This window comes from Sciurus vulgaris, assembly GCF_902686455.1.
Source record: "Sciurus vulgaris genome assembly, contig: HiC_scaffold_611_arrow_ctg1, whole genome shotgun sequence".
Classification (NCBI taxonomy): Eukaryota; Metazoa; Chordata; class Mammalia; order Rodentia; family Sciuridae; genus Sciurus; species Sciurus vulgaris.
The window spans coordinates 6618619-6645760 of NW_027632409.1; the positions used below are offsets into that span (position 1 = coordinate 6618619).

A 27142-nucleotide genomic window follows, 5' to 3' on the forward strand; every position below is an offset into this window, starting at 1 on the left:
AATGACATTCTTCACAGAACTGAAAAAAGCAATTGTGAAATTTATTTGCAAAACAAGAGACCCAGAATAGCCAAAGTGATATATACTAAGAATAGTAAAGAAGGACTGATCACAATGCAGACCTAGAGAGTAATGGTAACTACCGCTTGCCACTGACGAGTGGGACAAATGAAACATACACCTCAGAAGTTCATGAAGCAGCTTCCTCTTTATTCGGATAACACCCTCAATATATAATCAGTCTCTTGCATAAGCAATTGTAATCAGATATGTCTATCCAATCATATTAAAGGTCAAGCAATCATGAGCTCAAGCATACATGTAAGATATATCTGTCCACTCACTAAACTAATTATCATAGAACCAATGGTAAATACTTCCTGTTTTTCTCAAGGCGCATTCAGCACGCCCTTTGTCTCTCTGCCAGTTGCCAACTTAGATGCATGTGGTGTAACCCTGGGCCCTGGGTCTTGCCCGCCACATCTCCCCCTTTCTGTTTATAAAAGAGAATGTGTCTGTCTTAGGTTGTCCATGGTAGAGCAACATCCTTACCCGTCATCAAACAATGAGGCTCTATCCCTCATTTCCTGTCTTAGGTGGGTATGAGCTCCCCATGAATCATACAGGCTTCCCAGTCCCCTCCTCTCTTCTCACTCTTCTTTCTCATACTTCCCAAACTCTGCCTCTGATTTACTGATTCATTTCTTTTATATGGAATTCACCTCCTCTTGACTCAAGACTCCTCAATAAAGCTGGAATTAGTTGAAAAGTCTGCTTCCTGTTGACTGCATGAAACCAGGCTCCCCTGATACCTTCTCAGCTGCACTTTTGTGGAATCTTATCTCTGTTCTTTTACGAATGTAGATTATTTGAGCTTGCATCTCTTCTCTCTAGAATCTCCCCCTAGAAGGGTTTGTCTACTAACATGGTTTGAAGTACTCCCTCCAAACTGATGAATCCCACATCTGCTTATTGAGTCCAGGCTTTCCTGTGAGCTCTATACCTGAGTGTATGTAAATGTCCAGTTAATCTTTCTGCCTAGGGATTTCATACATGTCTCAAAGTCTCTCAGATCCACTTGATACCCTCCAAGTACTTCAGTAACCTGGAAACTTGCAGAAATGCCATTGGCACATTGAGGAATCTCCACTGTCAAAACATGATGAGTTTATAATTCCCCTTCCTGACCTGATGCATGGTGGTAAGTGGAATGCCTGAAAGCTTCATTGAAAAGCAGATGCTGGATGCTGGGTAATCAGGCAGGTTTCTAAGTTCTTGTATTACTGCTTGACTAGTTAAGAATTTTACCTTGGCAAATAGAAACTGCCATAGAGGGTGGGTATTTAGGGTTGCCTAGGAATAATTAAAAATGAATATTAACTGTTTTAAGTGCCAAAACTTTGGCTGGTTGTGTTTTAAAAACCCAGGATAGAGTGTTATGGTGAGTTTTTTTTTTTTTTTTTTTTTGTAAAGTGATGTATTGTCCCCCTAAATTTAGATTTTTCCCATGGGATTTATTTAAAGTAGGGTCATGCCTGGATATGGAAAGGACAATATAGGCATTTGGTTTAAGAATGACTTGACATTTTTATTTCCTGAAGAGTCCTTGAAAAGAGCTAAGCTCTGTTTGTTTGTTGTTCTTGTCTATTAGAGGCTATGGCTATGAGAATGTGGATGGTTCCATGAGAGGAGAAGAGAGACACCAGAGTATAAAGAACTTTGGACAGCAGCCCATTTTTATTTTTCTCCTAAGTACCAGGGCAGAAAAGCCACATAATATTGATGAAAGCATACAAAAAAGGACTGGTGTAGTACTTTTACATCCCAACCACTGGTGCATTTTTTCATAATTCTCTGAAAGGTGAGGTTATTACCAAGGAGTATAATAAAAGGAGAGAATCAAGGCAGTTGACATAGCATAGTACTTGACTTCTACTTTGGAGCTCTTTTCTGTCCAACCAATCTAAGCTGTAATGTCACAAAGAAATAGAGGCTGGAACCTGAGCTTATTAGAAAGTAATTCTGATCTGCTTTGACCTGTAAATTTTTTGTGTGTGATTTTGAGGAAGTTTTATTTATGTTCAGTGGAGGCAGCTCTCCTTCCCAGCTGTGAATTTGGAAAATAAGATAATCTTGTTTCTAGTTGCCCCTCCTCCATGAGTACCCCTGGAATAGTGTTGTAAAGTTTAACAAACATTTTGTTATTAAAATGTGATCATAGTGAAACTGCCAGCTATTTGTAATTATTATTAAATTTTCTATATGACTTAAATCATAAATATCATATGACATCTGATGTGCTTTGTCAGTTATGGGGTGCTCTCATATACTATTAAATAACTTGAAATCAGTTATGGGAGATGGAATTTTCCTTACATCCTGAATCAAAAAGACCTTAAATCAATTTTGAATTCATAATCTGAGTCTCATTTTCCTATTTTCATAGACATTAATTCATTTTGAATACATTTAGGAATACAAAAATGATGTGTGTCCTTGATGAGAGATTAATATATTTATAAAAAGAAAGTTCAGACTTATTTTTAAAGCATTTATTAAGTGCTTTGTTCTATATGGGTATATAAAAGAAGTGTTAGATATAATCCTTGAGTATAAGGAGATTATTTCTCCTGCGTTTGTCTTTCTGTCTAATAAACTCAATAATAAGATATAATCAGACGCCTTTGGCCTCAGTCTCTTCCAAGGTCATGTTCCACACACCCTGCTCAGAGCCATTCATTCAGTTGTCTCATGGTTTGTTTTAGGGGAAACTTGAAGGATCTGGTCAACTGCATCATCAGGTTGGGAGAGGAATTCCATTTATGTTATTTATATTTAGAGAGAATATATTTGAATCATCTAAAATTAGAAAGAAACCTCTGCTTTTCCATTAATCTCCCTGGAGGCCTTAGTAGATTATCTAGGATCTGAAGCAGTCCTGGATATTAACCTTTCCAAACACTGTTGTCATATTTGTTATCACGTTTTTGCTATAGTTCTGCAACATTTTCATCTAATGGGTTTCCAACTTTCAAGAGGTGAGTTTATTACCACATTTTGCCAGCAGGTGGCAGTGATAGCTTATGACTATGTTCCAAACAACTAAATACAGCTTAAAATATTCCCCTTAGTGAAGAAGGGTTGCACTAGCCAACTTCAACCCAAGAGGATGATAATTTTTATGGGACACATTTTTAAGTAAAACAATATGCCTAGGTAGTAGTAGGATATAGTGGATAAAAAGTTTCTGAAGCCAAGTACAGTAGTGCATGCCTACAGTCCCAGTTACTCAGGAGGCTGAGGCAGAAGGATGGTGTGAGCCCAGGAGTTCAAGGCCAGTGAGGGCAACATGGCAGAATCCTGTCTCAAACCTAGGAGTAATAACCACAGATTCTTAAATATGGGCTGCAGTCCTGACTCTCGTCTTCTAGTGGTGCAACTTCAAATAAGTCCCTTAATCTAGCTGTGTTTCCATTTCGGTGTCTGCAAAATGAGAATTATACTGGAAAGGATGCAGAGTTGTGAGGGTTGAAAGTTAATTTATGTAAACCTTTTTCAACAATGCTTGGTGAATAGTAAAGTAGAAGTATAACTGTCATTATTAGATATAATTTAGCATCTATCAGTAATCAGTCATTATTATTTCTTTTTTCAAACTTTAATTTTATATGAAGGCTTTCAATGAGAACATTCCTGCCTGACTTTTATTGATATCCAGCTGGGAGTCAGTAGTCCTTAGGAAGAGGAACACTTCATTCAACTCTTGGAACAAGTGCTTTTAGGCTTGTTTCAGCAGTGAGCTGTAACAACCCTGGGAAGGATAGTCTGCTCTGTACTAGTTTTCACATTAATCAAAGAGAATGTTGTAATTTGCCTTCATAGTAGTCTAAATTCCTGTAACCCAAGGTACTTCCTTGACCCTTTTTCTGCACCACTGAATAAAGACAAAAAAGTTGTTGCATTGAGTGTTTCTGCCTTGAATTAATTTTATGACATTGTCTTTGATTAATGTAGAAACCAATTCAGGAAAACACGTTCATTTTCTCTAGTCAGAGACATGTGTCATCCCATCTTCTCATTAACAGATGTCAGGGTCCTCCTATCTTGCAGCTTGCAAGTGTGTTTAAGTGTTTTTCTTAATTAACATTGCAGACCACTCCTTTTTTCAAATATATATTTTAGTTGTAGATGAACACTACTTTATTCAGCTTTTTTGCCAGTGTGACTAAAAGACTTGACGTGAACAACTATAGAGGAGATAAGTTTATTTGAGGGCTTATTGTTTCAGAGGTCTTAGTCCATAGAAGGCTGGCTCCATTCCTTGGGGCTCAAGGTGAGGCTGAATATCATGATGAGAGAGTGTGGCAGAGGGAGGCAGCACACATCATGATCAGAAAGCAGAGAGAGACTCCACTTTCCATATATAAACTATATACCCCATATCTATGCCCCCAATGAGCAAGTTCCTTCAGTCACACCACACCTGTCTCTAATTACCAAACAGTTAATCCCATTAGGGATTTACTCACTTTTTAGGCCCAAAATCTATGATCCAATCATTTATCCTCCAAACCTTCTTGCATTTTCTCATATGTAAGCTTTTGGGGGACACCAAATCTAAACCATAACAGACAATATCTTTATTTTGTTTATTTTAATGAGGTGCTCAGGATTGATCCCAGTGCCTCAGACATGGTAGGTGAGCACTCTGTCACTGAGCCACAATGGCAGACCCCAGACCTCTCATTTTTGGAGCTGTTTTCTGAAAGAGCCTGTGTCCTTATTCACAGATTTTTCTAAGCAAAATCCAATCAAGGTTTTCAAACATGGTTTCACAGCATTATATTAAGTGTCCTTTTCTGCCCCTTACCTCTCATTCTGTTATGTTTGATAATTAATTTTCCCAGGTCAGGCAACATGAGGTGAGGTGGCACATTTGACCACTCCAGGGCTCCAGAGTTGGGGGCAGAGATGTCAGCCTGAAAGAGGAAACCACTCAGTTGGACTGATTTCAGGTGTTCAGTATGACCGAGTCTAGCCTTGTGTCTGTTTTCCAGTTTCTTATTTGTATGTTGCTGATCATGCTTCTTTTTTGTGTGGTTTTCAGTTGGAATTGGCATGAACTTAACAGCACCAGATACAGTTATTTTTGTTGACAGTGATTTTAATCCTCGATATGACTTACAAGAATGTAGTCCTGACAACAGTGTCATACTGGGAGTTGAGAACCACTGCCACTGTTTTTTTTTTGTTTGTTTGTTTGTTTGTTTTGTTTTTGTGGTACTGGGGACTGGGGATCAAACCCTGGGCTCTGTGCTTACAAAGTGATCACTTTACCAACTGAGCTATCTCCCCAGCCCACCACTGGGTTTTAACCCCATTTTGGCACTGACTTGCAGAGTCATGTTCAGTGAGTCACATGATCAATTCAGTCTCATTGTTAAAAAGTTAAATTGCAAAATGATTAGAAGAAACTTTTAGGCTTCAGTTAGAAACTAACTCAATTTTAAAATGGAGTTAAAGCTGGTATGGTGGCACATACCTGTAATCATAGTAACTTGGGAGGCTGAGGCAGGAGGATCGCAAATTCAAGGCCAGCCTTGGCAACTTACTAAAACCCTGTTGCAAAATAAAATATTTTGGAGCTGTGACTGTGGCTCATTGGGAGAGCACTTGCCTAGCATGTGTGAGGCAGTGAGTTGAATTCTTATCACTGCATATAAATAAATGAATAAAGGTCCATCAATGTCTATAAAAAATTCAAGTAAATAAATAAAAATAAAACATTTTTTTATAAAATGCTAGGGATATAGCTCATTGGTAATGCTCCCCTGGATTTGCTTCCCATACCATGAAAAGAAAATAAAAGGGGGTTAAGAGATTGTGGAACTACCCTTTGACCTCAGGATAACATGCCTGCCAGGGGTTGTCCTTGGCTATAAACGAAACTCGAGTTGTGGTCACTTCATCATTCTTTCCCTGACTCTTTTGGGAAAGGTTCAGAGAGAAGTTGAGGCCAGATCTCTCTAACAAGTGCTCAGGTCAAAATGAGCAATGTCCTTTGAATTGTTTTCTTAATATGGTCTTTGGTTCTGCTTCCTATTTGCTGTATTTTTCTGGCATGCTTTTCCCCCAGCTTTGCAGACTCATACCACACTGCTCTCCCTTGACTTACATACAGGGCTGTGAAAGTTTTTGACTGATTGGTCAAGACACTGTGGAAGAATTAGTTTATAGGAAAGCAGCTTCCAAACTGCAGCTCACCAACATAATCATAGGAGGCAATTTTACTCTTGGAGCCCAGAAATCTTTGGCTGATGCTGACCTCTAGGTAAAATATGTTGTTCTTTTATTTCAAGTCCCATGATTTATAATCAGTACTCTCTGTGGATGTGAATGCAAATAAAAAGTACCAGCAATAACCACCCTTTGTCTCCAGTTACACATTAGTTTTTTAGCCTAATTCAAACCCACACAGTACCTACTACATGAAAGGTGCCATAGAAGATAAATGAGTGTGGTACTTAAAGGCAGAAGAAATAGAATAAAGAGAATGGGCTTTAAACAGTCAAATTTGGATTCAGATTATACTTTATCACTTACTGGATGTATGATTTTGAGCAGGTAACATAATAATGGATGTAATCTCTTTGGGGTTTCTTTTTTATTGTAAAAAAAATGGAATACATGTTCTTTCTCTGTTTGTGCATGGCGTAAAGGCATACCATTTGTGTAATCATGATTATACATAGGGTATTGTTGTTTGATTCATTCTGTTATTTTTTTCCCTTCCCCGCACCCCTCCCATCTCTCTTTTCCCTCTATACAGACCTTCCTTCCTCCATTCTTGCCCCCCTCCCTAACCCTAACTCTAACCCTAACACTAACCCCTCTCTCCCCCCATTATGTGTCCTCATCCACTTATTACTGATATCATTCGACATTTGGTTTTTTGAGATTGGCTTACCTCACTTAGCATGATATGCTCCAATTTCATCCATTTGCCTGCAAATGCCATAATTTTATCATTCTTTATGGCTGAGTAATATTCCTTTGTGTATATATACCACAGATTCTTCATCCATTCATTAATTGAAGGACATCTAGGTTGGTTCCACAATCTGGCTATGGTGAATTGAGCAGCTATGAACATTGATGTGGCTGTATCTCTGTAGTATGCTGATTTTAAGTGCTTTGGGTATAGGCCAAGGAGTGGGATATCTGGGTCAAATGGTGGTTCCATTTCCAAGTTTTCTAAGGAATCTCCACAATGCTTTCCAGAGTGGCTGCACTAATTTGCAAACCCACCAGCAATGTAGGAGTGTACTTTTCTCCCCACATCCTCGCCAACACCTGTTGTTGCTTGTATTCTTGATAATCGCAATTCTAATTAGGGTGAGATGGAATCTTAGGGTGGTTTTGATTTGCATTTCTCTTATTACTAAAGATGATGAACATTTTTCCATATGTTTGTTGATTGCTTGGAGATCTTCTTCTGTGAAGTCTGTATTCATTTCCATAGCCCATTTGTTGATTGGATTATTTGCACTCTTGGTGTAGAGTTTTTTGAGTTCTTTATAGATTCTGGAGATTAGTGCTCTATCTGAAGTATGATTGGCAAAGATTTTCTCCCACTCTGTAGGCTCTTTCTTCGCATTGTTGATAGTTTCCATTGCTGAGAGAAAACTTTTTCATTTGAATCTATCCCAGTTATTGATTCTTGCTTTTATTTCTTGTGCTATGGGAGTCCCGTTGAGGAAGTCTGGTCCTAAGCCAACATGTTGAAGATCTGGACCTACTTTTTCTTCTATAATCTGCAGGGTCTCTGGTCTGATTCTGAGGTTCTTAATCCATTTTGAGTATAGTTTTGTGCATGGTGAGATATATGGGTTTAGTTATATTCTGTTGCATATGATTTTCAATTCTCCCAGCACCATTTGTTGAAGAGGCTATCTTTTCTCCAATGCATATTTTTGGCACCTTTGTCTAGAATGAGAAAATTGTATTTATTTGGGTTTGTGGCCGTGTCCTCTATTCTGGACCATTGATCTACCTGTCTATTTTGGTACCAATACCATGCTGTTTTTGTTACTATTGCTTTGTAGTAGAGTTGAAGATCTGGTATTGTGATACCCCCTGCTTCACTCTTCCTTCTAAGGATTGCTTTAACTATTCTGGGTTTCCAATTCTTTCAGATGAATTTCATAATTGCTTGCTCTATTTCTGTAAGGAACATCATTGGAATTTTAATTGGAATTGCAGTGAATCTGTATAGCACTTTAGGTAGTATGGCCATTTTGACAATATTAATTCTTCCTATCCAAGAACAAGGGAGATCTTTCCATCTTCTAAGGTTTTCTTTAATTTCTTTCATTAGTGTACTGTAGTTCTCATTGTAGAGGTCTTTCACCTCTTCTGTGAGATTGATTGCCAAGTATATTATTTTTTTCGAGGCTATTGTGAATGGGGTAGATTTCCTGATTGTTCTTTCCAAAGATTTATCGCTTATGTATAAAAATGCATTAGATTTATGTGCACTGATCTTATATCCAGCTACTTCACTGAATTCACTTATGAGTTCTAAAAGTTTTTTGGTGGAATTTCCTGGTTCCTCTAAGTATATAATCATATCATCAGCAAATAGGGAAAGTTTGAGTTCCTCTTTTCCTATTTGTATCCCTTTAATTTTTTTGGTCTGTCTAATTGTTCTGGCTAGAGTTTCAAGGACAGTATTGAATAGAAGTGGTGAAAGAGGGCATCCCTGCCTTGTTCCAGTTTTTAGGGGGAATGCTTTCAGTACTTCACCAATCAGAATGATATTAGCCATGGGCTTAGCATAAATGGCCTTTACAATGATAAGGAATATTCCCACTATCCCTATGTTTTCTAGTGTTTTGAGCATGAAGGGGTGCTGTATTTTATCAAATGCTTTTTCTTCACCTATTGAAATAATCATGTGATTCTTGACTTTAAGTCTATTGAAATGGTGAATTACATTTATTGATTTCCTGATGTTGTACCAACCTTTCATCCCTGGGATGAAACCCACATGATCAGGGTGCACTATCTTTTTAATATGTTTTTGTATGCGATTTGCTAAAATTTTGTTGAGAATTTTTGCGTCGATATTCATTAAGGATATTGGTCTGAAATTTTATTTCTTCGATGTGTCTCTGTCTGGTGTAGGTATAAGGGTGATATTGGCTTCATAGAATGAGTTTGGGAGGGTTCCCTCCTCTTCTATTTTATGGAATACTTTGAGAAGTATTGGAATGAGCTCTTCTTTAAAGGTTTTGTAGAACTCTGCTGAGAACCCATCTGGTCCCGGACTTTTCTTTGTTGGTAGGCTTTTGATGACCTCTTCTATTTCAGTACTTGAAATTGGTCTATTTAAATTGTGTATGTCCTCCTCGTTCAGTTTAGGCAATTCATATGTCTCTAGAAACCTGTTGTTGCTTTCAAAATTTTCTATTTTTTTGGATATAGATTTTCAAAATAGCTTCTAATTATGTTTTCTATTTCAACGTGTCTGTTGTGATATTTCCTTGTTCATTCAGACTTTTAGTGATTTGGGTTTTCTCTCGTCTTCTTTTTGTTAGTGTGGCTACAGGTTCATCAATTTTGTTTATTTTTTCGAAGAACCAACTATTTATTTTGTCAATTTTTTGTATTGTTTCTTTCATTTCAATTTCGTTGATTTCAGCACTGAGTTTAACTATTTCCTGTCTTCTACTACTTTTGGTGCTGGACTGTTCTTCTTTTTCTAGAGCTTTGAGCTGTAGTGTTAAGTCGTTTATTTGTTGAGTTTTACTTCTTTTATTAAATGTGCTCCATGAAATAAATTTCACTCTTAGTACTGCTTTCTTAGTGTCCCAGAGATTTTGATATGATGTTTCTTTGTTCTCATTTACCTCTAAGAATTTTTTAATTTACTTCCTAATATCTTCTGTTATCCATTCATCATATAACAGCATATTATTTAATCTCCAGATGTTGGAATAGTTTCTGTGTTTTACTCTTTCATTTATTTCTAACTTCAATCCATTATGATCTGATAGAATACAAGGTAGTGTCTCTATCTTCTTGTATTTGCTAACATTAGCTTTGTGGCATAATATATGGTCCAATTTAGGGAAGGATCCATGTGCTGCTGAGAAGAAAGTGTATTCACTCTTGGTTGGATGGTATATTCTATAAATGTCCGTTAAGCCTAAATTATTGATTGTGTTATTGAGATCTATGGTTTCTTTGTTCAATTTTTGTCTGGAAGATCTGTCCAGTGGTGAGAGAGGCATATTAAAATCACCTAGTACTATTGTGTTATGGTCTATTTGGTTTCTGAAATTGAGAAGGATTTGTTTGACATACATGGATGAGCCACTGTTTGGGGCATAGATGTTTATGGTTGTTATATCTTGCTGACTTATGCTTCCCTTAAGCAGTAAGAAATGTCCTTCTTTATCCCTTCTGACCTACTTTGGCTTCAAGTCCATATTATCTGAAATGAGGATGGATACTCCAGCTTTTTGTTGAGTCCATGTGCATGGTATGTTTTTCCCCATCCTTTCACCTATGAGTATCTTGTTCTATGAGATGAGTCTCTTGCAGGCAACATATTGCTGGATCTTTTCTTTTAATCCAATCTTCCAGTCTATGGCTTTTGATTGATGAATTCAGGCCATTAATATTCAGGGTTCTTATTGAGATATGATTTGGTTTCCTTGTCATTTGGTTCATTTTTTAAATTTTATTCATTTATTTGTTTGACACAACTGAGTTCCTCATTTATTTGACAATTCCTTTAGGATAATTCGTCCCTTTACTGATTTGCTTCTTCGTTTTTCTTCTCTTCCTCATGGAATATTTTGCTGAGAATGTTCTGTAATGCTGGATTTCTTTTTGTAAATTATTTTAGCTTTTGTTTATCATGGAAGAATTTTATTTTATCATCAAATTTGGTGGTAAGTTTTGCTGGGTATAAGATTCTTGGTTGGCATCCATTTTCTTTCAGGGCTTGAAAAATGTTGTTTCAGGCCTTTCTAGCTTTTAGGGTCTGGATTGAAAAATCTGCTGATATCCGTATTGGTTTCCCCCTGAATGCAATTTGGTTCTTTTCTCTCACAGCCTTTAAAATTCTGTCTTTATTTTGTATGTTAGGTATTGTCATTATAATGTGCCTTGGTGTGGATCTGTTGTAATTTTGTGTATTTGGAGTCCTATAAGCCTCTTGAACTTGATTTTCCATTGCATTCTTCAGATTTGGGAAATTTTCTGATATTATTTCATTGAAGAGATTGTTCATTCCTTTGGTTTGTTTCTCTAAGCCTTCCTCAATTACAATAATTCTTAAATTTGGCCTTTCATAATATCCCATAATTCTTGTAGATTCTGTTCATGATTTCTTACCATCTTCTCTGTTTGTTCAACTGTTTTTCAAGGTTAAATATTTTGTCTTCAATGTCTGAGGTTCTATCTTCCAGGTGTTCTGTCCTATTGGATATGCTTTCTATGGAGTTCTTAATTTGGTTTATTGTTTCCTTCATGTCAAGGATTTCTGTTTGTTTTTTGTTCAATATCTCTAACTCTTAATTGAAATGATGTTTTGCTTCCTGTATTTGCTCTTTTTTTTCCAAGACTTTTTTTAATTAAAAATCATAAATTGACATAGGACAATGTTGTTTGAATCATTCTGTTATTTTTCCCTTCCCTCCCTCCCCTCCCACCCCTCTTTTCCCTCTGTACAGTCTTTTCTTCCTCCATTCTTACCACCCTCCTTATCCCTAACCCTAAACCTAACCCTAACCCTAAAACTAACCCCTCCTACCTCCCCTCATATGTCCTCATCCGCTTATCAGCGAGATAATTCGTCCTCTAGTTTTTTGAGATTGGCTTATCTCACTTAGCCTGATATCCTCCAATTTCATCCATTTGCCTACAAATGCCATAATTTTGTCATTCCTCATGGCGGAGTAATTTTGATTTGTGTATATATATGCCACATTTTCTTTATCCATTCATCAACTGAAGGGCATCTAGGTTGGTTCCACAATCTGGCTATAGTAAATTGAGCAGCTATGAACATTGATGTGGCTATATCTCTGTAGTATGCTGATTTTAAGTCCTTTGGGTATAGCCCAAGGAGTGGGATATCTGGGTCAAATGGTGGTTCCATTCCAAGTTTTCTGAGGAATCTCCATACTGCTTTCCAGAGTGGGTGCACTAATTTGCAACCCCCCCAGCAATGTATGAGTGCACCTTTTTCCCCACATCCCTGCCAATGCCTATTGTTGCTTTTGTTCTTGATAATCGCCATTCTAATTGGGGTGAGATGAAATCTTAGGGTAGTTTTGATTTGCATTTCTCTTATTACTAGAGATGTTGAACATTTTTTCATATATCTGTTGATCTCTTGCACATCTTCTTCTGTGAAGTGTCTGTTCATTTCCTTACCCCATTTGTTGATTGGATTATTTGTATCCTTGGTGTAGAGTTTTCTGAGTTCTTTATAGATTTGGGATATTAGCGCTCTATCTGAAGTATGAGTGGCAAATATATTCTCCCACTCTGTAGGCTCTCTCTTCACATTACTGATAGTTTCCTTTGCTGAGAGAAATCTTTTTAGTTTGAATCTATCCCAGTTGTTGATTTTTGCTTTTATTTCTTCTGCTATGGGAATCCTGTTAAGGAAGTCTGCTCCTAGGCCAACAAGTTGAAGGTTTGGACCTACTTTTGCTTCTATAAGATGTAGAGTCTCTGGTCTGATTTCGAGGTCCTTGATCCATTGTGAGTGGAGTTTTGTGCAGGGTGAGAGATAGGGGTTTAATTGCATTCTGTTGCATATGGTTTTCCAGTTTTCCCAGCACCATTTGCTGGAGAGGCTATCTTTTCTCTATTGCATATTTTTGGCCCCTTTGTCTAGTATGAGAAATTTGTATTTATTTCGGTTTGTGTCCGTGTCCTCTATTCTGTACCATTGATCTACCTGTCTATTTTGGTACGAATACCATGCCGTTTTTGTTACTATTGCTTTGTAATAGGATTGAAGATCTGGCATTGCAATACCCCCTGCTTTGCTCGTTCTACTGAGGATTGCTGTAGCTATTCTGGGTTTCTTATTCTTCCAGATGAATTTCATAAATGCTTGCTCTATTTCTGTAAGGTACATCATTGGGATTTTAATTGGAATTGCATTGAATGTATATAGCACTTTTGGTAGTATGGCCATTTTGACAATATTAATTCTTCCTATCCATGAGCATGGGAGATCTTTTCATCTTCTAAACTTTCTTTAATTTCTTTCCTTAGTGTTCTGTAGTTCTCATTGTAGATGTCTTTCACCTCTTTTGTGAGATTGATTGCCAAGTATTTTATTTTTTTTTTGATGCTATTGTGAATGTGGTAGTTTCCTACTTTCTCTTTCTGAAGATTCATCACTTATGTATAAAATAGCATTGGATTTATGAGCATTGATCTTGTAACCTGCTACTTTACTGAATGCACTTATGAGTTCTAAGAGTTTTCTGGTGAAATTTCCAGGTTCCTCTAAATATATAATCATGTCATCAGTGAACATGGATAGTTTGAGTTCCGTTTTTCCAATTAGTGTCACTTTAATTTCTTTGGTCTGTCTAATTGCTCTGGCTAGAGTCTCAAGAATAATGTTGAATAGAAGTAGTGAAAGAGGGCATCCCTGCCTTGTTCCAGATTTTGGGGGGAATGCTTTCAGTACTTCACCATTTAGAATGATATTGGCCATGGGCTTTGCATAGATGGCCTTCACAATGTTAAGTAATGATCCCACTACCCCAATTTTTTATAGTGTCTTGAGCACTATAAAAATGCTGTATTTTATGGAATGCTTTTTCTGCATCTATTGAAATAATCATGTGATTCTTAACTTTTAGTCTGCTGATATGGTGAATGACATTTATTGATTTCTGGATGTTGAACCAACCTTGCATCCCTGGGATAAAACCCACTTGATCGTGGTACACTATCTTTTTAGTATATTTTTGTATGTGATTTGCTAAAATTTGGTTGAGAATTTTTGCGTTGATGTTCATTAAGGATATTGGTCTGAAATTTTCTTTCCTCAATGTATCTCTGTCTGATTTAGGTATCAGAGTGATGTTGGCTTCATAGAATGAGTTTGGGAGGGTTCCCTCCTCTTCTATTTTATGGAATACTTTGAGAAGTATTGGAATGAGCTCTTCTTTAAAGGTTTTGTAGAACTCGGCTGAGAACCCATCTGGTCCTGTACTTTTCTTTGATGGTAGACTTTTGATGACCTCTTCTATTTCATTGCTTGAAATTGATTTATTTAAGTTTTGTATATCCTCCTCGTTCAGCTTAGGTAATTCATATGTCTCTTGAAACTTGTTGATGTCCTCAAGGCTTTCTGTTTTGTTGGAGTATAGATTTTTAAACTAGCTTCTAATTATGTTTTTAATTTCACTTGTGTTTGTTGTGATATTTCCTTGTTCATTCCGAATTTTAGTAATTTGACTTTTCTCCCTCTTTCTCTTTGTTAACGTGGCTAAAGGTTTATCAATTTTGTTTATTTTTTCAAAGAACCAACTATTTATTTTGTTAATTTTTCAGATTGTTTTTTTGGTTCAATTTCATTGTTTTCTTCTCTGATTTTAACTATTTCTTGTCTTCTACTACTTTTGTTGTTGGTCTGCTCTTCTTTTTCTAGGGCTTTGAGCTGTAATGTTAAGTCATTTATTTATTGATTTTTACTTCTTTTGTTGAATGTGCCCAATGAAATTAATCTTCCTCTAACTACTGCTTTCATAGTGTCCCAAAGATTTTGATATGATGTGTCTTTGTTCTCATTTAATTCTAAGAATTTTTTAATTTCCCTCCTGATGTCTTCTGTTATCCATTCATCGTATAATAGTGTATTATTTAATCTCCAAGTATTGGAGAAGTTTCTGTTTTTTATTCTGTCATTTATTTCTAATTTCAGTCCATTATGATATGATAGAATACAAGGTAGTATCTCTATCTTCTTGTATTTGCTAACAGTAGCTTTGTTGCATAAAACATGGTCTATTGTAGAGAAGGATCCATGTGCTGCTGAGAAGAAATTGTATTCTTTCTTTGTTGGATGGTTTATTCTATATACTTCGGTTAAGTCTAAATTGTTGATTGTGCTATTGAGTTTTATGGTTTTTTTATTCAATTTTTGTTTGGACGATCTATCCATTGGTGAGAGAGGTGTGTTAAAATCAACTAGTATTATTGTGTTGTGGTCTATTTGATTTCTGGTACTGAGAAGGACTGTTTGATGTACATGGATGAGCCAATGTTTGGGGCATAGATATTTTTTATTGTTATGTCTTGCTGATTTATGCTTCCCTTAAGCAGTATATAATGTCCTTTTTTATCCCTTCTGACTAGTTTTGGCTTGAAGTCCACATTATCTGAAATGAGGAAGGATACTCCAGCTTTTTTGCTCTGTGCATGTGCATGGTATGTTTTTCCCATCCTTTCACCTTTAGTCTATGGTATCTCGTTCTATGAGATTGGTCTCTTGCAGGCAGTATATTGTTGGATTTTTCTTTTTAATCCAATCTGCCATTCTATGTCTTTTGATTGATGAGTTCAGGCCATTAACATTCACGTTTATTATTGTGATATGATTTGTATTCCTAGTCATTGGACTCATTTTTGTTTTTTGACATGATTTGGTTTCTCCTTTATTTGGCTATTCCTTTAGGCTAGTTCCTTCCGTTGCTGATTTACACCGTTGTTTTTCATCTCTCCCTCATGGAATATTTTGCTGAGAATGTTCTGTAATGCTGGCATTCTTTTTGTAAATTCCTTTAGCTTTTGTTTATCAAGGAAGGATCTTATCTCATCATCAAATCTGAAAGTAAGTTTTGCTGTTTTGTTGTCAGAGTTCACTGCTCCAGCTGGGGGAGGGGTGTCTCACCAGGCAGCTCTACTGCACAAAGTTCCCTGCATTCCGGGACTACCACCCCATCCGGGATGCCTCCCCAATGGGAGATACCCGGCTGCTTTGAGTTGGTCCCAAGTCTCTCAATATCTCCTTTTTTGAATCCTGAGTCCTGGAGCAAAATGAAATGCAGTCACCCTCTAGTCTGCCATCTTGAAAACCTCTCTTTGGGGTTTCTGAAAATGAGTATGCCACTAGTTCTCTCAGAGAGAATTTATTTGTTTGTTTGTTTTTTTGTTTTGTTTTTGGTTTTTAAAGAAGAACTTGACTTAATCAATAATGATTTACTCCATACCTCCTCTTTAATCCCAGACCTTACAGTGAGTGACTTACAGTACTCATTCTATACCCAGAGGAGGATGAAGAAGACTGGGAACTCAAAATTATACCATAGGATATATGGATGAAAGACTAGAGTTAATTTGCTTGAGGAAACAAAAATTAGATAGGAGTCAAATGCTGACTTGGAAGATTCTGTAGAGAGCTCTCTTTTGGAAAAAGGCTTAGAGTTATTCCATAGCAGCAGCTTTTGAGCTAAAATTAGAACCCATATTATAATGTACCCTAGGTTCTTTTGAGGAATTAGATACAGAGGATCAACCCCTAGGATTTTGGAATAATTCAGGCATGAAGTGAGTAAGAAGTAGCAGACAAGGGCAGTAGCTATGGGAAGGTCTGCTGTAGGAAACATTGCAGAGAAGAAACTACAGGAGTTTATTTTTTTTTTTTTGAGGCAGGGAGTGAGATAGATAGCAAATTCAAAGATGATTTTAAGGCTTTAAGCCTGAATGATGAGAATAGAAATTAGGAAGATAAGTGGTAAAGTGTTAGAAAGGTGAAAATAATGTAGGCTTTAGTCAACATGGTTTGTAGTAAAAATCAATGTAAATTATCATTAGAGGGACACTCTGAAAAGGAAGGGATTTTATTTACAAAAGCTCACAGGAAAAACCAGACTTTAAAAGACCAGCTATCAAAAAATTCAAGAAGTATGCAAAAGGGGAAAAATTACACAGTATTATAAGCAGAATTATCAAGTTTACAATAAGCCCAAGTGTGGGTTAAAAAATAGCAGTTTTCTCTCACACACACCTGCAACTTTGCACATCAGCATTGCAGACAGGGATCAGTGGTATTTTTTTTAGGGAATCATAGACTTGCAGGAAAAGTTTATAATTTTTTGGGTACTAGAACCTGAAAGAAGAACCCTAGGTTTTGTTTGTTTGCTTGGTTTTTGTTTACCTTAGGGAGTAACTGTGGAGTCTGGCTTTTTCTATATTTTTAGTGTTCTGCATACTCATCTGTCATGGTGGCAGGGCAGCTGTGCATTTTGTTTTCACACTATTGAAGGGGCAATTACAAATGTAAGGTGAAAGCTTGAGAGAGGGTTAGGTACATACTGTAGAGGTCTAAATACATTTCTTCACAAAGTCTTGAGAGATGAGTTTATTGTGGGCTGTTGTGAAGGTGAACATATTGGGAGTTAGAGGAGATGAGGTCTCAGATGCTCAAACTTTTCCCCAGTGGAGGGAACTCCAGGCATTTGATTAGGGGTTTCCCTGTGGTGTGGTCTACCAGCACATCATTGTGAAGTGCACAGGCACAACTCCCTGCTTTAGGTCAATATAGACTACTGGCTGTTGGAGAGAAACTTGGTGGGACTTTATGCCCAGGCCAGGGTCAAAAAAATCTCATTCTGTTTCTGTATGATTTTTTTTCTCCCCATCCAGAAAATGAGTTATTTATGGTTTCCAAGGACAAAGGTAATAACTCACTACCTTGTCTCAAAAGAAAGCAGGGCATTTTTAAAATTATTAAAGAATCTAATAATAAAAGATGTGGTTCTGGTTTGATAAATATAAGCAGTGTAGAGTGGTGAAGTCCTGAAAAAGGAAAACAGGTTCTTTATCCTGCAAGGAGAGGGACATATATAGATATAGTGAACATTTATTGAATGCTTACTGTGTGCTAAGCATTGTCTGAGGTGTACTTTTCCAGTTGTTCTATGAAGAAGAGTAATAGAAGAATGACATAGAAAATGTCTTTAAAATTTTTAAGAAATTTTCCAAAACATCATTCAGAGCCACTCTAATCCGAGCACTGTGTAACTTACAACAACACCCTCTTAATTACTATAATATATTATTTTTTATTTTTGAAAAAAGTAGTTCCTTAAAAACATACTGTGAGTGCTCAATAGCAAGGGAAGCCAGGAGATTTAAGTCCAAATGAGTGGAAGGGAGGATCCCAGTATGAACTGAGCTTCATCTTAAATACTTGGTTTTCTTCTGCTTTGGTTACTAAATGCCAAAGTCATTTGCCTTGGTTTATATATATGTATAATTATATTTTATGTTTATATATATATAAATATATATGTATACATATTAATGTAAGTAATCTATATATATACATATATATATTTAAGTATATGTCTCTCTGTGTGTGTATACACATATCTACTAAGGTTAAATATAAATATATCCAGGAATGTTCTTGCTTAGTTTTTAATCTCCAGTGTTTTTAAGCTATTCTTTAAGTTTTCCAGTTACAAAATAGACAATCTAGAGATAACTAACCAAAACTAAAAGGGCAAAATGCAAATGAGGGCCCATCATGTGGATCCAAATTGTTTCAGAATTTTTAAGTCATAGTGCTTAGGGAGGTGTAAAGTTGGAAGTAGCAAGTGAAAGCCAGGTAATACTATCAAAGCTTTCTGGGTGGTTCCTGTAGCCTTAGGAAATAGACAGAGTATCCCTTAGGGAGGAGTGAGAGGAAAGGGCAGGGTAGGGAGTGCACAGGACTATTCAGGGAGATTGAAATTAATAAAGAGCCTTTGGGCCTTGGTGAACAGGATTGTTATTGTTTTTCCAAGGTTAATTCCATAAAGTAGTGAGGTACGAAAGCAACTTGGCAAAGGAAAGGAGTCAGCTTATTGTGAAGTGAGGTACTGAGTGGCATCTTCTCTTTCTAAGAAGTTTGACAGTGGGAGAGGTAGGAAGGTAGCTAACAGAATCTCTGACTTCTATCAGGACTGCTGGAAGTACCTGTAAAAAACACTGGTGAGAGGTGTTATAGAAGATGCAGGAAATCATTTTATTCTTACCATCCCCCCCAAAATAAAAGAAATTGGTGGCTAAAAAATTTTTTTGCAGTTATAGATAATATCAAAATCAATAGCTCTGGTCATCATTTATCACCTTTCTGCTTATTCCTCATCTAATCCCAAAATAGCCTAATTGAAGTCATCTGCCATGGGAGAGAAGAAAGTTCACAAGGGAAGGAATGTGTTTGGTGTCACTTAGACACTCAGCAGATCACCACATCCTGATGTTTGTTTTCATGAGAACTAACTCAATTTTTTCTTTTCCCCATTCAAGTTGAGTGAAATACTTAAATTTGGCTTGGATAAACTGCTGTCTTCTACGGGGAGAACCATGGATGAGATAGACCTGGAGTCCCCCCTGGGAGAGACAAAAAATGGCCAGTGGGTTTCTGATGCCTTGCCTGCAGCTGGAGGAGGGAGCAGAGAGCAGGAAGAAGGAAGTGAGTTGGGGGTTAGGGTGAGCAAATGGCACAGTTAAATCAAACTAGGGCATGAGTGATATGCATTACCATAGGAAGTCCTGCATCCTACTCCCTGGGACCTCTTTTTCCTACCCAGCCCTATTGTCTTCTTGAGCACATTCTTTAGGCTTCTTGATCCAAGAAATTGAAAATATATCTGGCTGTTCCCATGTGGCTGAACTTTGAATCCACGTTTTAGACACCCAGATTTGAAGACATCACTGGACAACTCATTTTATCTTTAGAGATGTCCTCTTTTATTATCCTTGGAAGATACACCATTACAGCAAAATTGTCTCTTTAAATTGAAAAGACAGGGATCCTAGGGCTCATGGTGCTCCCATTATTTGGTGTGTGGATCCCTTCAGTTCCCCCACATTGTGGTGCCCTGTGAGGACCATATGTCCTAGGCTTTTGGAGTATTGAGAGGGTTTCTATTCCTCTAGTCAGTCCCAGCTGGATACCTGTGTTTTTGTTCCACAGCTCTTCTTAATAGGTTTTCATTTCTCACAGTGTGAACATTTTAAAGCACCATTTCCTCATATAGCTTTTTAGAAATCCATTTATTGTCATATAGCTGTTTCAGGTGAGAGAAAAAAATAAATGTGTGTGGTTATATTTTTAAATTATATTTGATGACTTTATTATCCAGTTTACACCCTTTTCTGTAGTCATCTATATTAATTTAATTTTATTTGCTAGAACAAAATAAAATTACAGTGTTTTCAGAAAGATGATTGTATATCTTCACCTGCCTAAAAACAGGTATTTTTGCAGACACTCTAACTGCCAAAAAATTCTCCAGTTTCATTAAAATCTGGAATGTTGTCTTCAGTGACCATGTCTTGATTCTCTTTGTGGTAAATTGTTCCTCTGGCAGAATACAAATGAGGGTCTAGACCTGTGGGCTCTGACTGCCTATTAGAAAAAGACTAAAGACATGCAGCATCATTAAAAATAATGTAAATAAACATTAAAGATAGTAATTAGAGGGACTGGAGAGATAGCTCAGTCAGTAGAGTGCTTACCTTGTAAGCTCAAGGCACTGTGTTCGATCCCCAGCACCGAAAAAAAAAGATAGTAATTAGAGCAGCCCAATAAAATTTAAGTAAAAAGTAAGGTTGCTTTATCTTTAATGCTAAAGTTCTTTAAAAAGCACATTTACATAGTAAATTGAGAATTTCATGCAGTATGATGCTATATATGTTGATCATATTTGACACATCTCAGCTCTTTATATTTTCCACTTGTTGATAGAGTGTCTCACTTAAATCCCGCTGTTGATTTTATTGGCAAATGCCAATTAGTATTAAAGTTGGTCAGATTTGGGTAGAAGTTTGAAGCAATTGATCTCTTGAAAATGAAAATATTTTGCTTTCATACTCTCTAGAAAAAAATATACTTAGAGCTGATTTTATAATCCTGTGAAAATCATAATTTGGTAACATGTGCTATTACATACACTTAACTTTTTAATCATTATCTTACCTATCTGTGGTTACTTTTCTTCACTGTTTATCACTTGATTCATGATTTTGGCAGATCACCCAGCCTCATTAGGCCTTTGTGTCTTCATCTGTAAAATGGTTCTCTTAATGTCTTCTTTACTCTTTTACACAACTGCAAAAATCAAATGTGGTAATAGACGTGAAATTGCTCTGATAGTATAAAGTGCTACTTAAGAGTACTATATCAGCTGGGAGTGTCGCTCAGTGGTAGAACTCTTACCTACCATGTGTGAGTCCCTGGGTTTGATCCAAAAATTAAGGAAAGAAAAAAACATCATACTATTGTCCTTGTTGTTTTTGCCATAATTATTTGCAAGACTGTTTTCTCTCTACTTTTCTATATACCTTAATCTACTGAAAAGAACATACTGATCTTAGAATCAGAAAAACCTACCTTGTTCATTTTGTAGCAGAGAGAATTGAGGAATCCTTTAATCCCTGTGTGAATCTCAGTTTCCTCTTTCATAAGGGGGGTTAGTTATACCAGGATTGAGGTAAGAAACATGAAGATGCTTTGTGAGATCTACAGGGAATGTTATAAATCTAAGGAATTATTTTTTGTGATTTTTTTTATTTTCTCATAGATTTGCCCCTTTTTTAATATTATAGAAAAAGGGGATAAGAGTTGAGTATTAAAAGTGTGTTTGGACTAAAAGCATTGAGATTTTATTCGGGGATCTTAAAAGTCAGTGATATTTGTACTGGGAACACTTGTGGAATGAATGAATGATTTGAGACTCAGCAGTGTAGAGGGATCCAGCAGAGATTCCCACATCATGTAGGGTGGACAAAAAGGGTTTAAGCCAATTCTCTGTCCTTTGAAAAGTGAAAATGTATAGAACCCAAACTCATCAGTATTGGTGCAACAGGAAATGAAATGCCTTCATCACAGCTGGTCTTGACCCATTTAGAGTATGAGCTATTTTCTTATTTACCTAGTTATTGCTTCAAATAGCATTAACCTATTTTTCAATGTCTTAACATTTCTTGCTTTGTGTTTTATATTCTTAGAGGAACATGTATTTATTTGAAGTAAAGATTATTCTAAAGAGCTCAGTAAGGAAGACAAAAAATCCTTTGAACAAATGGTGAATCTTCAGAAAATTCTTTAAAAAAGAAAAAAGTTAAGAGGGCCGGTTACTCCAAAATAAAGACAGTGTAAGTGCCGTAAATTTGTGTGAGATTATAAATTCTTCCAAACACTCTTCCTATAAAAGAACCAAAAATGATCTCAGTATCATTTTTGTTCTCTTAGGATGATTTAAGAAATAAGCATCTCTTGAAATGTAACAAATTAACTGAACCCTAGTATAAAAGCTATGTAAAAATCTAGCATGAAAAACATTAATAAGGTGAGTATATTATACAATTTATTGCAGGTAAAAGCAGCCCTGTTCCTCATATAAGCCACCTCTAAAGGGATCACCATTTTAAATCAAAATATCATATCCTGTTGTTGATAATCATGATTCTGTTTCATTAAGATATGATGGCAATCACAAATGATATGTGTAATGTTCACAGTGTTTGGTGCTTAAAATGTAGTTTCTAAATGTTATCTATCATTAAGATAATCATGCTAAAATACTCTGTATTAAAGGAATTACACATTTATAGAAAGCTATGTGTTAAAATTGTTTTAAACTTTAAATGGTATCCTACAGTGTATACTTCCAACCAAGGAAAAAATTATCTATTTTGAATTACCTTATTGCTCATGCAATGAATCAAAATGACTGCACTATCCATGCCAATACTTTGGCTGAACTTAGAACACAGTGACCACCATGCCAATGAGATTCATAATATGAATAGTAAATTGAAGTATCTTGCTGCCAGTGCCCACCACACAGGGATGCGGTATTTTGTGAAAACCTAAGCATGTTGCCTCTGTAGAAAGTCTGCTTTGTGGATGAATGAAACTCATGGAGGAGCAGAAAATTCCTAACCTTCCTGACTTTGGATCTTGTCCTTCCTACAGGTTCTTAGCCCAGGCCTCTTGGAGGGATCTACCGAAAGGAAGAGAATTCTGAGCCTAGACAAGTTGGAGGAAAGACAGAAAAAAAAAGACAAGAAGCAGTAGCCAAGAGAAAGAGAATAATAGAGGAAAAGAATAGGGAAAAGGAAGAAGCTGAACATAAAAAAAATTATGTCTAGAGAGTATTGTTATTGCCAGTGACACAGATATTTTGGTCTCCTCCACTAGAATCACTTAAAAATTAAAAAAAAAACTATCAATCTGATAGTTCTTTTTGGTAACAGAATACTTTCTTTTCTTTTGGACTAGTGTTTGAACCCAGAGGCACTCTACCACTGATCTATTTCCCCAGTTCTTTTTATTTTTTATTTAGAACCAGGGACTCACTAAGTTGTTTAGCTGGCCTCCAACTTGTGTTCCTCCTGTCTCAGCTTCCTGAGTAGCTAGGATCACAAGTTAGCACCACCACACCCGGCTCCACAGAACACTTTTTAAAAATATTCAGCTTTAACATTTAGTCTACTTTAGTTAGAAGTCTTGAATGCCTAAAGCAGAGGAGATGCATTCTATTGAAACAAGAAATTTTAAAGGTTTTATTGTAGCTAATGAAGAATCATTTATTTGAAAAGTCACTTTTAGTCATATTCTTAAAAACAGGGACATTTGGTGGATGTTCATTATTGAAGTGTAGTCAGGAGACAGGCTAATCAGTAAAACTTGTTTACTTTCAAATGAGCAAAAATCTTTGCCAAGGTCCAGTCTTAGCAGCGGTCAGGGGTCTTAGGTGGATGAGAGGTGTTAGCATGTTGGAGAAACAGCACACAGAGATATCAAGTGTTCTGGGGCTGAATCTGAATCTTTACTTTTCTGCCAGCCTTTTTATAGACATTTTTCTTTAGTAATGATTATATCATTTTATGGTTAGTTTAAAATAAGAAAAACCTTCAAAAGTTCAATCTATACTTCTTCTCAAAGTACACATTCTCTGTGTATGAGAATCCAGACCAAAACAACCTTATTTCCCAGCTAGATTAAAACAACCTTGTCTCCCAGCTAAACTGAAACAAACTTGTCTCCCAGCTAAACTGAGGGCATCATAATCTGCCAGTCTTCAACCTTCAGAACAAACACATCACTAGATTTTCTGAGAAACCACCCCCACCATGAACTCCAGTGTTTAACAGTGAAAAGGTTTTACTAATATTAAAGGGCAAAGAAATCAATTTATAGTTAATATTTAGTCTATTCTAATTTTATATAATGGTGAACTACAATCTTATTCTGATTCTCAAAGAATTAGACTAAACATAGGAAAAGCACAAGTTATATTTATGACTAACCTAAATGTTTTTATTATGTAAAGTATCTCTAGAATCACCTACTAAAACTAGGAAAGCAACCAAGGCTAAACACTGCATCCAAGCTCTTTATCCATCTATTATTATACTAAAGCAATAAAAGTCTCTTTTAATCTCAAGCACAGTTACAATTGTTTATTTTCACATATTAATTTATGTGAAATTCTGCTAAATTTTCATTGTGCACTATTTTGTGTACCAATACAGTAAAATCTTCCTGATGTTTTCCAATAAGTTTCTAATGATATATTGATCATTAATATTAAAAAGCAACTACACATGGAGATATGCCACACCTATGGCCCCAAAGAGGGAGGACAGTCAACAGAACCATGTCAAGTGTTGAGTCCTCTATTCCAACAGAGCCATGTCAAATGTTGGAGTGTCAGTAAATAGATGTGGCAAAACTTCAGTCAGGGTGAGTTTCTAATTACATTTTACTTGGTGGTTATTTTTTGTGAATAGCAGTGAAAAATGTGCTCCAAAGAGAGATTAATTTTCTTTTCTCTCTGTCGAGTTAAAGGATGGCTTGGTAGGAGTCCAACTATTACCAGTCATTCTGCTTGCCCTCTGAGGTGAGCGAGTCTGAGGACCTTGAGGATGGGGAAGATAAGAGTGCTCCCTAATTGGGTTGCAATGACCCAGACTCAACCTCTATCAAGTATGTTAGTGGTAATGTCACACACCCTCAGGCAATGGCAGAGGGTGGTCTCATGGTGCACGGTATAGGTACGAGAAATGGTGCGGGACAGGGAATGTGCCTCAGTCCTTATGGTGCCAATAAATGGAGAAGATGAGTCTAAATCATGACTTAAGGGTGCTGGTCCCAGTGCAATATCATGTGGTCAAGAAAGCATGAATTGTAAAATCAGTAGATGTGCATTTGACTCTTGGCTCTTTGGTTTACATCATTGAGTTACCTACTTTCCCTAAGTGTGAGCTTCCTAATATATACTAATGGGATAATATCTGCTCTGTCCTCTGCATAAGTTTTTTTTTTTTTTTTAAGATGGTGAAATGAGGCTACATTTTAGAAGAAAAATGCATTCTCTGAGAAACTCCTTGTGTGTTCCCCTCACAACCTCTGCATGTTCTATATCCTCTGCCTGGATCCTTATTTTCTCTAGTCACATCAAGCATTATTTAAATGTCTGCCTCTCAGAAAGTTCTCCCCTGATCACCTCATATAGAACAGTTTACATGCCCCCTCTTTTACTCTTTGCCCTCTTTCTACCCTACTTACCTTTATCACCTCCTCATATGTTAACATGTATATTTATCTCCTTGAATTAGAAAATAAGCTTAATAGACTAGAATTGTGTATGTGTATGTGTGTCCACTGTAGTAGCTCCAGTACCTAGAATGATGTTTGATATGTAATACATGTAAACAAACATTTGTGGTATGAATGAATATAAATACAATGTGCTAACCTAGTATGTTAATGAAAGATTGAATGCATCCTTTAGTTTTCCTCTTCCTGACAAGTCAAATGGGAGTTGTATGATTTGATATTAACAGCACTTGCTCACTGTTATGTTCCCCCCACTCTCCACCCTTCCTTATTCACCTCCCCTAGAATTAGAGACCCACCAGAGATTTTTTTTCATTCATAACACTCATTTTTGAGATACCTTTCTGTTATGATGACCAGGTATATCTTTCAGAAAACCTAAATATATTTGAGAATTCAACTATGATTCTCTTAGGAGATCAAATATAGTTTTCCTTCTCTTTGAAAAATCATTCTTCTACAAGTCTATTTTGTGTGCTTTTGTTTCTCTAGATTGTGGGCTTGACTTTACCTTTTATAGATGAAAAATTTCTTTCTTCTGTCAGATGACTCTGGCAACTGGGGCAGAGGCGGCTTATTTACAGTTCTGGAAGAATTGTCAGCTGGGCCAAGTAAAGTATATAAGCTGGCAGGGGAAATGAAAGGTAAGAAGAAAAACAGAACAATGGAATAAGATAGGAACGGACACTTAAGATAATATCATGTGGGTTAACTAGCCTTGAAGGACTCATAAGAGCTGATTGTGATGTGAATTCTATCATCAGCTAGTTTTATGTGACTGTGACCTCCTTTCTCTCTGCCTGTTTTCTCATTTAAAGTTTGTAAATTTTCCTTCATTTGGAAAATATTTTTTTTTTCCTTTTAGACGTTGAGGTGATTTGCAACACTGAAAGTTTGCTCTCCCAAGATATTTATGTCTATTAGTATCTGTAAATTAAGATTTTGAATTGGAAAAAATGTAAATTACCTGTTCAAATAGCTCTATTAAAATACTTAAGATGGAAGTGATCTCTCTTATTGTAGAACAGTCCTCATGTTTGCTCTGGAACAGAAATCAGAGCACATGGCTGAGTTGCTTCTCCAGAATGGTATTGATGTCTCTGTTACAGATACCTTTGGGCAGATGGCATTAGCTTATGCTGCTGCTAGTGGTCATAGTGGGTAAGTGTTTACATTAAATTTCTAATCAACCTTGATTAGAGGCTCAAAATAATAACAGCTATTGCATTTCACACATGAGGTGAAATTTCATGGTACAGCTATGTATGAAACAATAGAGTAGTTCATCAGCCAGCAGTCCTGTAAGAGTCTAGATGATAAGTGGTAATGAGTGTGAGTTTTCTCCAAGGTTCCTTTCTTCCCTTTCCTCTCCTTTTCTTCCCTCATCTCCTTATACATGCTATTGAATTGCTGTACTACTGAAATGCATCACTAGCCAGTATCTTAGGGTTTTAGAGATTTTATCATCATGGT

General features: G+C 36.4%; 1 pseudogene across 1 annotated transcript; it reads left to right on the forward strand.

The window, feature by feature from the left end:
- Window positions 1-4917: 4917 nt before the first annotated feature.
- LOC306652841 (chromodomain-helicase-DNA-binding protein 1-like) lies at window positions 4918-26834 on the forward strand (annotated as a pseudogene). The gene is made up of 8 exons: window positions 4918-4922; window positions 6182-6331; window positions 19345-19527; window positions 22051-22197; window positions 23021-23190; window positions 24912-25104; window positions 26215-26313; window positions 26668-26834. The product of its transcript is annotated as a chromodomain-helicase-DNA-binding protein 1-like (transcript).
- The last annotated feature ends 308 nt before the right edge of the window (window positions 26835-27142 follow it).